The sequence below is a fragment of the Lethenteron reissneri genome, chromosome 51 (genome assembly GCF_015708825.2).
Source record: "Lethenteron reissneri isolate LAM-NWPU_2019-01 chromosome 51, ASM1570882v1, whole genome shotgun sequence".
In the NCBI taxonomy this organism is placed as follows: Eukaryota; Metazoa; Chordata; class Hyperoartia; order Petromyzontiformes; family Petromyzontidae; genus Lethenteron; species Lethenteron reissneri.
Window position 1 is genome coordinate 1,830,407 of NC_083829.1, and position 13,802 is coordinate 1,844,208.

General features: G+C 51.7%; 1 protein-coding gene across 2 annotated transcripts in view; it reads right to left on the minus strand.

Moving 5' to 3' along the window:
* Positions 1–13,802, minus strand: part of LOC133355620 (sodium-coupled neutral amino acid transporter 3-like) — a 136,478-nt gene that overhangs the window by 114,867 nt on the left and 7,809 nt on the right. The window lies entirely within an intron of this gene.

The window sequence follows — 13,802 nt, forward strand, 5'->3', positions numbered from 1 at the left end:
CCTGACGCCTGCTCTATATTTGGAGTTTGCGTGTTCTCTCTCCCCGTGGTCATGTGGATTTTTCTTCAGCTCCTCCGGTTTTTCCCTCCACCTTAAGAACCAACGTGCATTTAGAGTAAATGGGTGCTATTAATTTCCACGTGCTATGCCAATGCGTTGAGCTACAATTTGTGGCCAAGTCAAGTTATATTGCTTAGTGGGCATTACCTGGTAAAATAAAAATAAGTTAGTTTAAAATAGTTTATAGTCTCAAGACTCTTTTTTTGCCAGGAGGGTCCTGCCAAGCTTTTGCAGACGGAGGCGATGCTGATGTTGCTGCTGTGTTTAATCCCAATTGAGCAATTTGCCGATAATCTTCCTTTCGTCGTGAGGATGTTTGGCGAATACCCGTTAACGTTCAACGAGATGAGAGATAAGCAGAGAACCTGGAGGAAACCAAATGCAGAACCGGGGTAGAACACACAAACGCCACGCAGAAAGGGCACCCGAGGTGACCAACTCACCCAGGCCCCTACGTGCAGTGAGGCGCGAGTGTTGGCACCGCGCCAACCATTCTTTGTGCACTCAATGGCGAGGCTCGCCGCACTGCGAGACCAGGACGAGACATCCAGATTCTCACACGGGTGGCGGCTCAACGCCCCGAGCCGCCCGCACGCAGTCTCGACCAAAAGGCCGAGCGTTTGACCACCGACGCAGAAAACACTACATCCCTAATGGACCCGCACATTACGAAGAAATGCCCACATCTTAAAAGGTATTTGGCCTGGGGTGCACACATCGTGGGCGAGCATTGTTCATGGTGACGAACTATGTGGCGGTGACGACGCTGCGTTCGGCAGCGGTGTACATCGCGCCAACGACAAAAGTGCTTCACGCATCCGTCAAGAGCACCGCATCACGTGGAACAAATACTGTAGGCAACGGATGTTTCGGGCGAAGGCCCTTTTTCATGCTGCTGTAGCGGACACTATCCTCGCCAGCACGCGGAGACGGGTCAGGGTTCCAGTCCGTCTAGTCACCACACGCGGCGGCTCCCTCCATCACACGCAGCTCTCTCCTTCGTGCTCAGCTCCCTCCGTCACACGCAGCTCTCTCCTTCGTGCTCAGCTCCCTCCGTCACACGCAGCTCTCTCCTTCGTGCTCAGCTCCCTCCATCACACGCAGCTCTCTCCTTCGTGCTCAGCTCCCTCCATCACACGCAGCTCTCTCCTTCGTGCTCAGCTCCCTCCATCACACGCAGCTCTCTCCTTCGTGCTCAGCTCCCTCTGTCACACGCAGCTCTCTCCTTCGTGCTCAGCTCCCTCCATCACACGCAGCTCTCTCCTTCGTGCTCAGCTCCCTCCATCACACGCAGCTCTCTCCTTCGTGCTCAGCTCCCTCCGTCACACGCAGCTCTCTCCTTCGTGCTCAGCTCCCTCCATCACACGCAGCTCTCTCCTTCGTGCTCAGCTCCCTCCATCACACGCAGCTCTCTCCTTCGTGCTCAGCTCTCTCCGCACCCTCACTCCTCCGACGTCTTATCCCCCCCCCCCCCACGCTGCCCTCCCCTCATCCCTGCCACCTCATTCCGCACCTCCGGTGAGCGCGGTTGGCTGCGTACGGTGCGGGGCAAGTTCGACGTACACACGCGACGTACACACGACGTACACACGCGACGTACACACGACGTACACGCGCGAGCCCAGCCTCCAAGCCACGTATTGGCGCATCTCGGGCCACGTCTCCTCGTCTCCAGCCAGCAATCCCCTTTTGTTCGTGCGTCGGGGTCAAGGCGGTGCAGGGGCAGAGGGCGGCGTGGACGTGGGGGGTACGGGCCTGCCGATGTTGCGGGGACCGTTATGGAGGGGGGCCCCTTCACACGATGAAGAAAAGGCCATCGTGCTATGAAAAGTGGACCACCACCCGAAACGTCGCCTATGTATATATTGTATATTATCTCATGTGTGATGGCACTGGAAACCACGCATGAAGGTACACTCATGCGTGCCGTCGTGTCGACGCGTAGGTTCTGGAGTGGTGCAAAAAGCAATGTCGTGGTGCACCAATCGCCAGCAGCCCGTTCCGAAACCCCACTCGCACCCCTAACGCCACGAACCTCATCGCTTAATCGCCGCTCTTTGCGTTTAGTTTGCTGCTCCCCGCACCTCCGATTAGCACAGTTGGCTACGTATGGTGCGAAAGAAGTTCCAACACACAGTACGCACGTACGAACCCGGAAAAGGCAGCTCCCACGCCCGCACCCCCTCTTGCCCACAAACCACAAAAAATACTTTTCCTAGAAACTCGCGTCGGTCACAAACTTCATTTTGTTACTTCCCAAGCGCACGGCGCAGTGCTGGCAGGCTGCGCTTCGAACCACGGCTCACGCCGGCGGGGAGAGTTCGCTTGGGTGACTCTCTGTCTGTGCAGTGTCCTGGGCCCTGGTGCAAGGAATGAAATGCACCCCCCTCCCTCCCCACCCCATCCGCCCTCTGTCGGCCAGCGCTTCTGGTCTCCCCTCTGGCCAGTGGGCCCTGGTGCAGTTGCACCGCCTGTACACTCGAGAGCTACGTCACCGTGGTGGTGCACAAGCAGCAGAACTAGGGGGATAAAGTCGGCCACGCGTGGTTCTGGCCACATGACCCGCCCCACGCTGTTGTGTTACGCCGGCCTTAATAGGTGCTCGCTAACAGCCCCTGGCACGACAGTATTGTTGTCCGTTAGTCGGTGAGCTCTGGACCAGACATTTACAATGTCGGTGCCACGTGAGGTGGCACCACTCTCGCGGTTCCCGTGTTGTGATGTGTGGCCAGCTACAGCGAAAGATTGCCCTTGCCACTTCACAAAAATGAGGTGGTTACCAATTTCTGCTCTGCCACGCGGCCCATTTGTGTACACGTGTTCCGGCCCTGATAGGTGCTCGCGGACAGCGCTCCAGGGGGAGGAGTGGGGGAAATCTTTGTGTTTTTTCAAGTTAAGTTTGCAGTGGTGAACACGTTCACACAAGTTCCTTTAACACATAATTAGAACAACTAAGTGAAAAAAAAGCCACAAAGACAAAACGAAAGTTTGAATCATCGTGGGGTGGTGGTGGGGGGGGGGACGACACTCAAGGGATGTGCTGTCCTGCGTTGGGCGCGGCCCTCGGAAGTGACTCACCGACGCCGGTTGGAAGTTGTGGTTGGGGAGTGTGGCGGCGGGCACGCGCTGTGGACATGGTCACCTGCCAACAAAACAAGCGGCGATTCCCGTGCCGACACGTGGCCTTCGGTTTTTTTATTTTTTGCGGCCGACCTACGGCACGCCCCCCCCCCCTCCCCCCTTCCGGTGACGCGCGTCGTCTCGGCGAGATGTCCGACGTTTCGCCCCGCGTGCTGCGAGCTACTTCGGCAACCCCGACGGGCGACAGCGCTGCTCTGAAACGGGTAAGTGTGGTCACGCGCACGAGTGACGAGCTTTCTCCGAGTACTCCAGATTTCCTCGCCAATAAACATCGGCCGGCCGACGTCAGGACTCCAGCAGCAGCAGCCGGGAACGCGGCCGCTATATATCATCGACGGAAGAACGTGGGCGGCTCTATTCAGTTAGTCAAGAAGCTCCCGGCACGTGGAGCGGAACGTCGGACATCGCGCTGAACGACGCGCGGCACGACCCTAAACCACCTCGGAGAGCTTGGTTGCGCAAGCGTGGAAGCGTAAGCAGGTGTGTCCTTGACAATGCCGTCCGGTAAAAGCGATCTGTTTACCCGGTTGCATTTGACGTCAACGAAGACACGCATGAAGCCCTTAAAGCGACAGCCTCCTCAATAGTCCGGACGTCAGGTGAATGACCCACGGCTCTCTTGACAAAAAGGCCAGGGCCTCTCTACAATAAGCTTCAAACAACACGTCTGGCACATGGCCTTTTGTGAAAAAATGATCAGCATTTACTGAAGAAGTTCATTGTGGTCTCTAGCAACCAATCCCCAAATCGCGGTTGTCTTGGCTTGCAAGGTCACGGCGAGGAAACACTGCGAGCACAACATGGAAAATTAAACATTTCCGTTTCCAGTTTTGTTTTAAAAAAAATGGGATTTCCGTTCAAAAAGATATTTCAAGAATACTGTAATCACCTAAAAAGCACACTCTTACGTGCGTGTAAAGGATTTCCATTGCCTTTTGTCTCATTTTGATTGTGAGGATTTCGTCGTCTTTAAGCGTCTGGTTTCGAAACAACAAAAAACGATCGCTCACGCAATTTCCAACGGCTGACTTTGCTCGGCTGAGCTCCCTTGAGGAAACAGACTCGTCAGGATTTTGAGTGGTTATGGATCCGAATTGACAGTTACTGACATGCCATTGTGAGCTCATCATCAAGTCTCGCACCACGGCCTTTACAACCACTTTTAGTGAACTCAAGCGTTTGCCCAGACTCCTCCCGCAGATTTTACTTTTCTTGTCCGATGAGCGAGTCAATTCATTGCCGTCGTCAGCCACGATCTCTCCACTGCTGGATGAGGGGCTTCCCCCGAGCCGTCGCCATCTCTCGCGATCCCGCGGGTGTGACAATCCACCCAGCGCGTGCACGCGAGCCGATCTCGCCGCTCCATCTCCGCGGTCAACGTCCTCGGGCGCGTCACTGTTGCCCGCTACTCGGAAATTCGTCTCAAAACGAACCGGCGAATCCCTCCCGAGCCGTCGCGTGTCCTGCCTGAGGCCCACTGACTTTTGTTAACCGTCAACGTGATGTCTCTCTCGCGTGCTATTGTTCTCCGACACGGCCGTTCGTCCGTCTCTCAATGCGATGAGGACCTAGCTGTGCAAAGACAGCAAAGACAAGCAGGAACGTACAGCGAAGGATGCCACGGTACAAGTCTCATCCATCATTAACGATCCGTAATTACACTGCAGTGCATGCTCGGATGATAAAAGCCACACTCCCACTTGGAAGTGTGAATACTACTCCCCCGTAAGCACCCACGTGTCTGCAAATGGTGCAGGAAACCGCACATCATTATATCCCGTGTGATTGTCAACAACTTGGGCTGCGAATGTTTATGGAAACCTCTTAAGCGCTGTTGAAAATCGCATAAGTGGACTCGCTTTTTGCAAGTGATATTTTACCGTCACTTTAAACCACGAACTGTAAACTCCCGCCGAATCGAAGTTAAATTATTTTGCGAATGGACGGCGTCTTCGCGGATGCGACGTTTGCTTCTCAACAGCGTCGCCTCCAGGCGCGTGCCCTCACTGGACGTGAAGAGAAAGCGGTGAACGGAGACCGGAGACCGTTCACCGCAACCTAGCACAGACAAAACCAATTTCGAGAGCCCAACTTCAACAGAGCTAATGACGGGCGCGGAGGGGCGGACACGGCCGACTCCACAGGGGAATCGGATGTACAAACATCCTCCATCACACGCTACTGGCCGATGCCGATGGAATGTTTTTGTTTGTCCCTTGTCCGTCGACCGGGGAGAAAGAAGAAAGTAAAAACCACTCTCACGGCGCTCGCCCCTTGCGTGGCGGTGTGGTTATCGACGTATTTACCGTCGTCCACCGTGCGGGCGGAAGGGGTGTTTGGCGCGCTACGAACCCGGCCAACGGAGTTCAATAGCCGGTCGTGGGCTAACGTCGGTGGTAATATAAAAACCGGCCCCTCCTTCACCCACCCGCACAGACCACCGTGGTGAAGTAGGGTCAAACAAACCCCCGAGACCAACACAGCTATGGAAGGGCTTCGTTCAGCAGTGGGCTGACCAACGGATGGACATGTCTCCTCGCGAACAATGAAATGCCCAAGTCAACCACGTTTCACTACGCCCAACTAAAATTTGAACACTGGGATAATTCCGCTCCTCGTTCTGTTGATGACGAGAACGCAACTCACCCCGCCGATTTCGCGACGTTCTTCTCGCCGTGCGTTTGCACACGTTAGTGCGCATGCAACATTTATTTTTAATTGCGAACGATCGCAAGGCCCAATGCTGAAATATAAATATCTGCATTTAATAGCCACCAGCGGCACGCTAAGCGGCTTCTCTGCCAAAGGCAGGGGGCACGTATTTAATGCCGGGTCGCCCAGCTCCGCGACCTTCTGACAAGAGACAAATTTAGAGTTCGAGGTCTTGTGATCGGCAGAGACAAATTAAGGCAGCACAATAAGCTTCATGCCATAACCATCTAAACGGTCCATCTTTTTTATTTGCTTTATTTTATAGAAACACTTGTAGCCATAACCGATCTGATATTTTCGGGTAGCGGCTTTACGAGTGGTACGAATGCTCTTTTAAGATTAAACCGCAAGTTGTCACGGTCGATATTATGAATCGTAATTGAGTTGTGCGTGAGGCCACTATGTAAGGATGTGGCCGAGTATCATGCCATTAACACCCTCCACCAATCCTCAACACCAAACAGGCAAATTCCGATGTGAGAATTTGTTTATTGAACTCACCGCTTGGGCGAAATCACAGCGATCGGCGCGTTGTTAAACGCTTGCACGCGTGACAATTTAATCGGTTTGGCTGCATCGGGGCGGTGGGGTGGGGGGCGGTGGAGGGCTCTTGACGACACAAATATGGCCAGGTCACCACCGGGCCGAACGCGAAAAAAATCAATGACGAGGCTATTTTAATCGGCGGCACACGTGCCACGCAGTAACATGTACACATACCGCAAGGACGGTCAAAATTTGCCACCCGCTTATCCAAGTCGGCCATCTCCGTAAGGAGATACATGCTTAGGGAGAGACTGGTGCGCGAGGCGATTTTTTTTGCAGGCCCTACGTTTCTCCAAGGGACGTGGCCGTGGGGCAAACGGTCGGCGTGCCGTGCCTCTCTACCCAGAGGTCACCGGTTCGGTGCCATATCCTGGCACGGCAGTTGAAAATAATGGAGCAAGTTCAATAAATCCACCCAGTGGTATAATTGGGCGCTATACTTTTTAATGCAATTATTTTTCAAGCTGACAACTTAAAAGCGGCAATGAAATAGTTTAGCAGGGAGGTGCATTTGGAAATAACCTAAACTCTTGTCCGATGGACTTATAGCAGGAAATAATTAACTGACAGACCCAGAAACAACTCTGGTGTGCTAAGTACACACGCGACATACCAGACACACCTTTAAGACAACCCTGAAGCTCAGCTAAATCCTGGAGGATAAAGAGAATTAGGGAGGGAGGAAGGGAGAGATGGAGGGGGAGGGAAGGGGGGAGGAAGGGAGGGTGGCCTACATATGGACTATAGATTAACAAGGAACATATGTCTTTAATTGGCGAGTACAGCTGAAACGACTAATCGATCGAGTCGATTTACCGAATGTTTTAAACAAACCACTCTTTAAAAATGGCGGATGCCCCGACATCCTGCCTTCCGAATGCCGGAAACCCCCTGCAAGTCACGCCCATTGTGGCTGATGCCGTTGACATCACCAAACCCCGCTCTAGCACCTCCCGTCCAGCGTCACACATGTAGGACAGAATCGAGACGACCTGAACCGATAATCGGTAAGAGCCGACTACTTCAGTCAAATCAGAATCGTTATTTGTACTGGAGGAATCCGATGAGCTATGAAGTTCTTTTTCACAGATGTACAGTAAGGGGCACGTGGTCTGAATATTACAACAAACAAGACAACAACATGATCGAAGTGCAAGTGTAAGAAAGATAAACAAATCACTTTTAAAAAAATCTACATGTAAAACTAAACAACATTTTTCTATTGCATACCAGCAAAAGCCCACTGAGCTAAGTAATCGGAAAGCAGCCCGGCACGAATATTTCGACACCAAACATCTGTCTCCCATCGGCCAATCATCCCGAGCCTTGCCAATGAGATCACCGCCTCTGACCACTTAAGTCAGAATCAGACTCGTTATTTAAACCAGAGGAATCCGATGAGCTATAAAGCTCTTTCACAGATGTCCAGTCGGGGCCGGTCAGACCATTACAACAAAAACATCACACAACCACGATAGGAGTGCAAAGTATAGGAAAGGTAAATAAGTAACTTTTTTTCCCCCATTGGAACCTCCTTCGCCAGTAGCAAAATATGATAGTTGTTTTTTTACACTTTTATCTGGCAACAAAACTGACACCTTTTTGGCGTCATCTGGTCCAACACCATGTGAGACTTGGGTGTGGACCAATCAATTTCAAGGACAGCGCATACATTATCAGAGTTGTGTTTTTTGTTTGCATTCCAACCGCAGGTATTGGGGTCAATGCAAACATGACTCCTTGTAAAAAAGGTGTCAGTTTTGTTGCCAGATAAAAGGGTAAAAAAACAACTATCAACTTTAATTTTATCTACAAATAAAACGTTTTTGTTTATATCTTACGAGGTAAAGTCCACTGAGCTAAGTAATAGGAATGTAGCCAGGCTCTAATATTTCGATCCCAAGCATCTGTCTCCCATCGGCGAGTCTTGCCGTGCCATGCCGATGATATCACCGTTCAGGGGAATCTGTTGCACTTGCAGCCGGCATCTATGACAAAAGCTTGGCGAGTTTGTGTCCTTGTGATCTCACTTGCTTGGCGAGCGTTACGGAAGAACACTGTGAAGCATTCCATTGGGACCACACGGCACCTTGGGAGGATCTGGTGTTCATACGTAACACACAAAAAGTCCCGTTTTTATAAGAGCTTCTTTGAATTTGAAAAACGTGTGTCATATCGGCAAGACACAATATCAACGCAAAAATGTACACGGGGCACTACTCTTTCCATATCCCGTAGACCCTTCGGAAGACGTTACGGGCACGAATGTGGAAAATCTTGAAGAGAGGGGCTTGAACAACATTGTATTGATTTTTAAAGTGGTCCACTCTAGACGGTTGGGTGGCTCGGAGGTCGGAACGTTGAGCCGGCACCGCTGACATCTGAGCTCTTTCTAAAACTGTGTTTTCTCAGATTGTAGGAAGTTAAGTGGTCTAACTCCATCCACCAATGACTGCACGCACAAATATTGCAGTCACACTGAAGTGTGGGGGGGGGTTCACTTGAGCTGGCTAAATTCCAACTATGAAAATCAAAACATTCGTTCGATTGGAACGACACAAACAAAACACAGGTTTGACTATAATGCACCATATTCTTTGGGTATTTCGGTAAAGTCACGTAGATAGGAACCTATCTACGGAACCTATCTACGTGACTTTACCAAAAGACCCAAATAATATGAATTCCTGCAATCACAAAAGCTTTAAGTCAAGATATAATGCACCAATATCATAGCCAAGTGGATGCGAATGTGCGCCCCCTAGCGTCTCGAGCTGGAATGGCTATTTAAATTTTTTTTTGGAAGTCGTGTGAGTGTCTATTGCGCCGGCGTTGTTGGGACCCCCTCTGCTCCGAGATCTCCCAAAAGATTCTGTGCTTCACGTCGTGACACCGATTATTACCGTCATCATCGTCTGTCCCGTCCCATCAGCTCATTTGCAACGATGAGAATGAACGGATGTGGCTCTCGCTCTCAAGCCACTATGACGCCGACAGAGCGCTAGGAATAAAACCGATCTGAAGAAACCCACTTCCTCTCTTGCTTCCTATCATTCCCACTGCACACATTCGCCAGCAGCATTCAACCTACGCCGACTTGACTGAAACACTTAAAGGCCTCAGACTTCTCTTGCTTGGCTTCGAGCGCGTTACAAATTGGATCGTGATCATTATTATAATAATATGACATCTCACATGGGAGCCACATGGGGGGACTGGGCCTCTGTGTGACCCGCCAATCTTGGGCTCCGAGGTCCAATGTAACAGGACTCACCACACCTACCATATTCATGTTAGCGGGGTCAGCAGGAGGGTATATCACACCAGACGATGGCCCACTGGCACAGACACCGGGCACCGTGACGTTACAAAATCTAAATCTAGCTCGCTCGTGTTTTGCACTGCAGGCAGGTGCAGCACATCAATACTGGACAAACATTCCAGAGGTGGGCCCGACAGCAGCCCCACATCCTTAGTGTGACCCCAAAGGAATGATGATGATGATGATGATGTAGATGATGATCATGTTGGTGATGTAGATGATGATCATGTTGATGATGTAGATGATGATGATGTAGATGATGATCATGTTGATGATGATGATCTAGATCAGGGGTGGGGAACCTTTTTTCTGCCAAGGGCCATTTATAACATCATTCGCGAGCCATACAAAATGATCAACTTAAAAATGTGCCTGTTATATTTGGTCAAACATTGAATTAACTCACTGTGATGGCTGGAACTGCTTCTCTTTGGTGAGGCATGTGATGTTAGCTGGTATTGATGATGTTGCTACTCGCAATTGCTTTTCCAGGCCTGCGGTTGCCTTGGCAGGGCCAGACCAAATGATGGCTCAACTGCGGATTCAAGGACAGCATCAGCATCTCAGCAGTGTCGGCTCAGGGTGTCTCAATCGGAGTATAAGACGTGACAAGCTACCTAATTATCTGGATAATTTATAGTTTCGGTCTGATCTGACTAACTCAACGTTGAATTGTTTTGATTTGCATTGTTCCACAGCAACCAAGCCTTCCCACATACGGTCAGAGCAACCTTTGGACAGGAAGTTATGAAAATTAATATGAAGTCACTTATTTACAGTACTTTATTACCCAGGAAAGTTTAGTTTTTTTACCAATTCCCTGTGTGGGTGTTTGAGTATGGAGGGGAAACCGACACGAGGAAACACAAACAGACGAGGAAATAACACTCAAAAAGTCCGTACACGTGGGCTCAAAATCCCACTCGCTGTGCTGTCATATCCTGGTCCACCTCGCAGCCCAGAATATTTGCGAGTTTCACGAAGGTCCGAGCGAGTCATTTAAGGGCGGGGAGGGGGGGGGGTGAAACAGCCCAGTGGTGGCGTGTTTGCCGCCTATTGAGGAGGTTCGTGGTTCCAATCCAGCGGTCCTCCTCGTTAACGCCGCGGCGTGCGATAACCACGACAACACCACGCGACGTCCGCTCCACTCAAAGTGGGCGTTTTAAGATCTCGCGAGGTCACTCGCAAGAGTGGCCCGTTTGCGTGTCGTGCGTCACGAACTTTGCCTTCGAAAGCGCCAGATCGCGGGCACGCGCCACCATCGCCTGGCAACTCGCAAATTTTACCGCGTCGTTTTAGTGCCGGATCTCGCCGTTGCTTCGCTCACGACAGCCGGGTGCTCGCACGCTAATGCGGTGCCGGTGAAACGACGCAGCCGGTGCCCTGCCCACGAGCGAGAGTGAAATTGCCGCTGGCACGGTTTGCGTTTTAATCCCGCGAGCGCAGGCCTGGCCACGCGCCGCTCGCGAGGCGCGCGTAAAAGCAAAGAGAGGAGGAGGCGGCCGCACTCGCGAGTGGAGCGACGGTGGAGTTTGCGACCCCGCCGGCGTGCGACCACGTGCGCGTCCGACCACGTGCGCGTGCGTACGTGTGTGCACGAGTACTTAGATGTACAATTAATAATACCGTTACGCTCGTTTTACCCAGGAAAGTCTCACTGAGTCTGATGACTCTTTTTCAGGAGGGTCTTGCCAATTCTTGGCAGGAGGGGGGCGATGACTGCTGCGTGTGTTTCCACTGCTTTAATTCTGCGGTGCGGTATTTCGAACGTTGGCAAAATTGGGACCGCGAGGCCGGAACACAACGGCCTGCTGCTCGTGCGAATGACGTCGCGGGACCCCTGTCAAGCGAAGCGGACGGCGCGGAGTATTTTCACGGTTACCTTCACCCGCAGTGCGAGCCAGGGCGGGCCGCTGGAAAATCGAACGGCTGCTGGTCCACGTCACCACCCCCCAAAAGGCGTGCGGCCGAGAATTTAGAAACGGGCACCCCCACCACATCCCCACATCCCCGACACAAACCAGGTAGCATACAACACGGTTGAAGGTGTAGCAGATGAAGAGTTCATGCGTTTCCTGAATCAAGCATAGGTTACTTTACAAAACTTGGGAATTTAGATGGGGTGAGGCGGGAATTCCAAAGCGTAGCAGTGCGAGGAAGACACAGGAATAGAAGGGATGTGGCCTGCAGGACAGTTAAACGAGACGAGACGGTCGGCCTGGTAGGCCGGGCCCTCAACACATGCACATCCACGCACGCGCCGCCCCCCACCGCCGCTCTGTTTTCGTGTCCAGCTACCAAATTTGGTCGCTTGAATAGAACACCGAGGGTTGTTGTCCTAGTCCGTGAGTAATCGCCAAGAAATGAGCCAAGGCTGGGGCTGCCGTTCGTCAGCCCCAGGTGCCAGGAAATGAATCAAACTTCGCTTGGGATTGAAATGAACCGTTTCTGCTGGCTGCTCCAGGGAAACAGGCGTCGCCTCCACTGAGATACAAATAACAAGGACATTTCATGGGGAAGAAGGTTTTCTCACGACGCCTGAATAGGGGAGAACTAAATGTGAATGCATTGTCTTGAGCGGTGTTTTATAAAAAAAAAATTACACAAGTGACAAAATGTCCTGGGAAGACTTCGCAGGATAGCAGCTGCCTCAAAAAGAGTACATCACGTGCAGCCAAGTTCTAGTAAGAGGCAGAAGCGCCGGTCGACGATCGCGCCGTTTTGCGGGGTAATGTCAAAGAGGGCCGCTGTACGCCCTACTTGGCTTTAGGGGTCACCTCTCTCTCCTCTCCACCAAAACAACCACCGCCACCACCACCATCGCCGGCGCCGACACCACCACCAGCAGCAGCAGCAACGCCCATATGGAAAATCGGAAGAGCAGACTGCTGGCGTCAGGGCCAAAAACATTCCGACGATAAGTCAGCCGCCCCGGAACACGGCAGGACAGGGGCTGTTCATAAGTGACAGTTGAATCGACGAATGTTTTGGAATATATGACGTCCGATTGACCATAGAGAGGCAGCGGCTTTAAATTTGGCAAGCGATGATTCACCCACCACCCATCACCTCGCTGCCACCCAACGATGAATTGGTCACGATTCTGGGTTTTCTGCCACTCAATTCCACAATCAATCCTTTAATGTCTCGTCCGTCCCGTCCTGTTTGTATTGCTTTGTCGTTTGTTCCGTCTGGTTTGAGTAGGTTTTGTTCGCTCCATTAGCCAAATAGTTTGCGTAAATCGTAAACAATTGATTCCTACACGAATTGGCCCCTGCATTTATCGTTCTGCACGTCTCCGTGGTAAACTCAACCTCAGATAAGGTGACCCAGCGTGGTGTGCAAACGTCAGCGCAGACTTGGCATTTGGCACTCTGCTCACGGAAACCATTTCTAACCGTTTCTCCGAATGAACTCGTCGGACAATAAGGCGCCTGTCGGCTGGAAACATACGGTAAGAATAAGACTGCACACAAAACTTGATTTATGCGGAGCAGAAAGTGCGATCATCTCAGGCCTCCCATCATGCCTCGCATGTCACGTGACGTCACTACTTCACATCGCACCACTCCCTGGGCCCCCTAGGGACGGCGGCGTTGACTACGCTGCTGCAGCAGCGAGGGTTGGTGAATCACACACAGATGTTGCTGTGAAACTCCCTTCCCGTGGGCGTCGAGGATTGTGGACTAATCCCCATCCGTTTCCATCTGTACGGGCTTTCTCCAGGTGCTCCCGTTTCCTTCCACATGTATAAACAACTCGTATACATCGGCTGAAAAACACCTCAAAATAAAAACCCAATGCAGCAGGGTCCCCCCTGAAAAATATTCATTGGACTCGGTGTGGCTTTCCTGGAAAAGAAATTATTATCATAAATTCCACCAGCGGACCGAATTCTGCGAGCTCCGACTCTGCTATGAATCCCGGTTCCAGCTTTACAGCTAACGAAATCATGCCGTACTTTGTGTAAAACGCACACAGGCTCGTCTTGGAGCGCCTACTCAAGCGACATGGACAATGA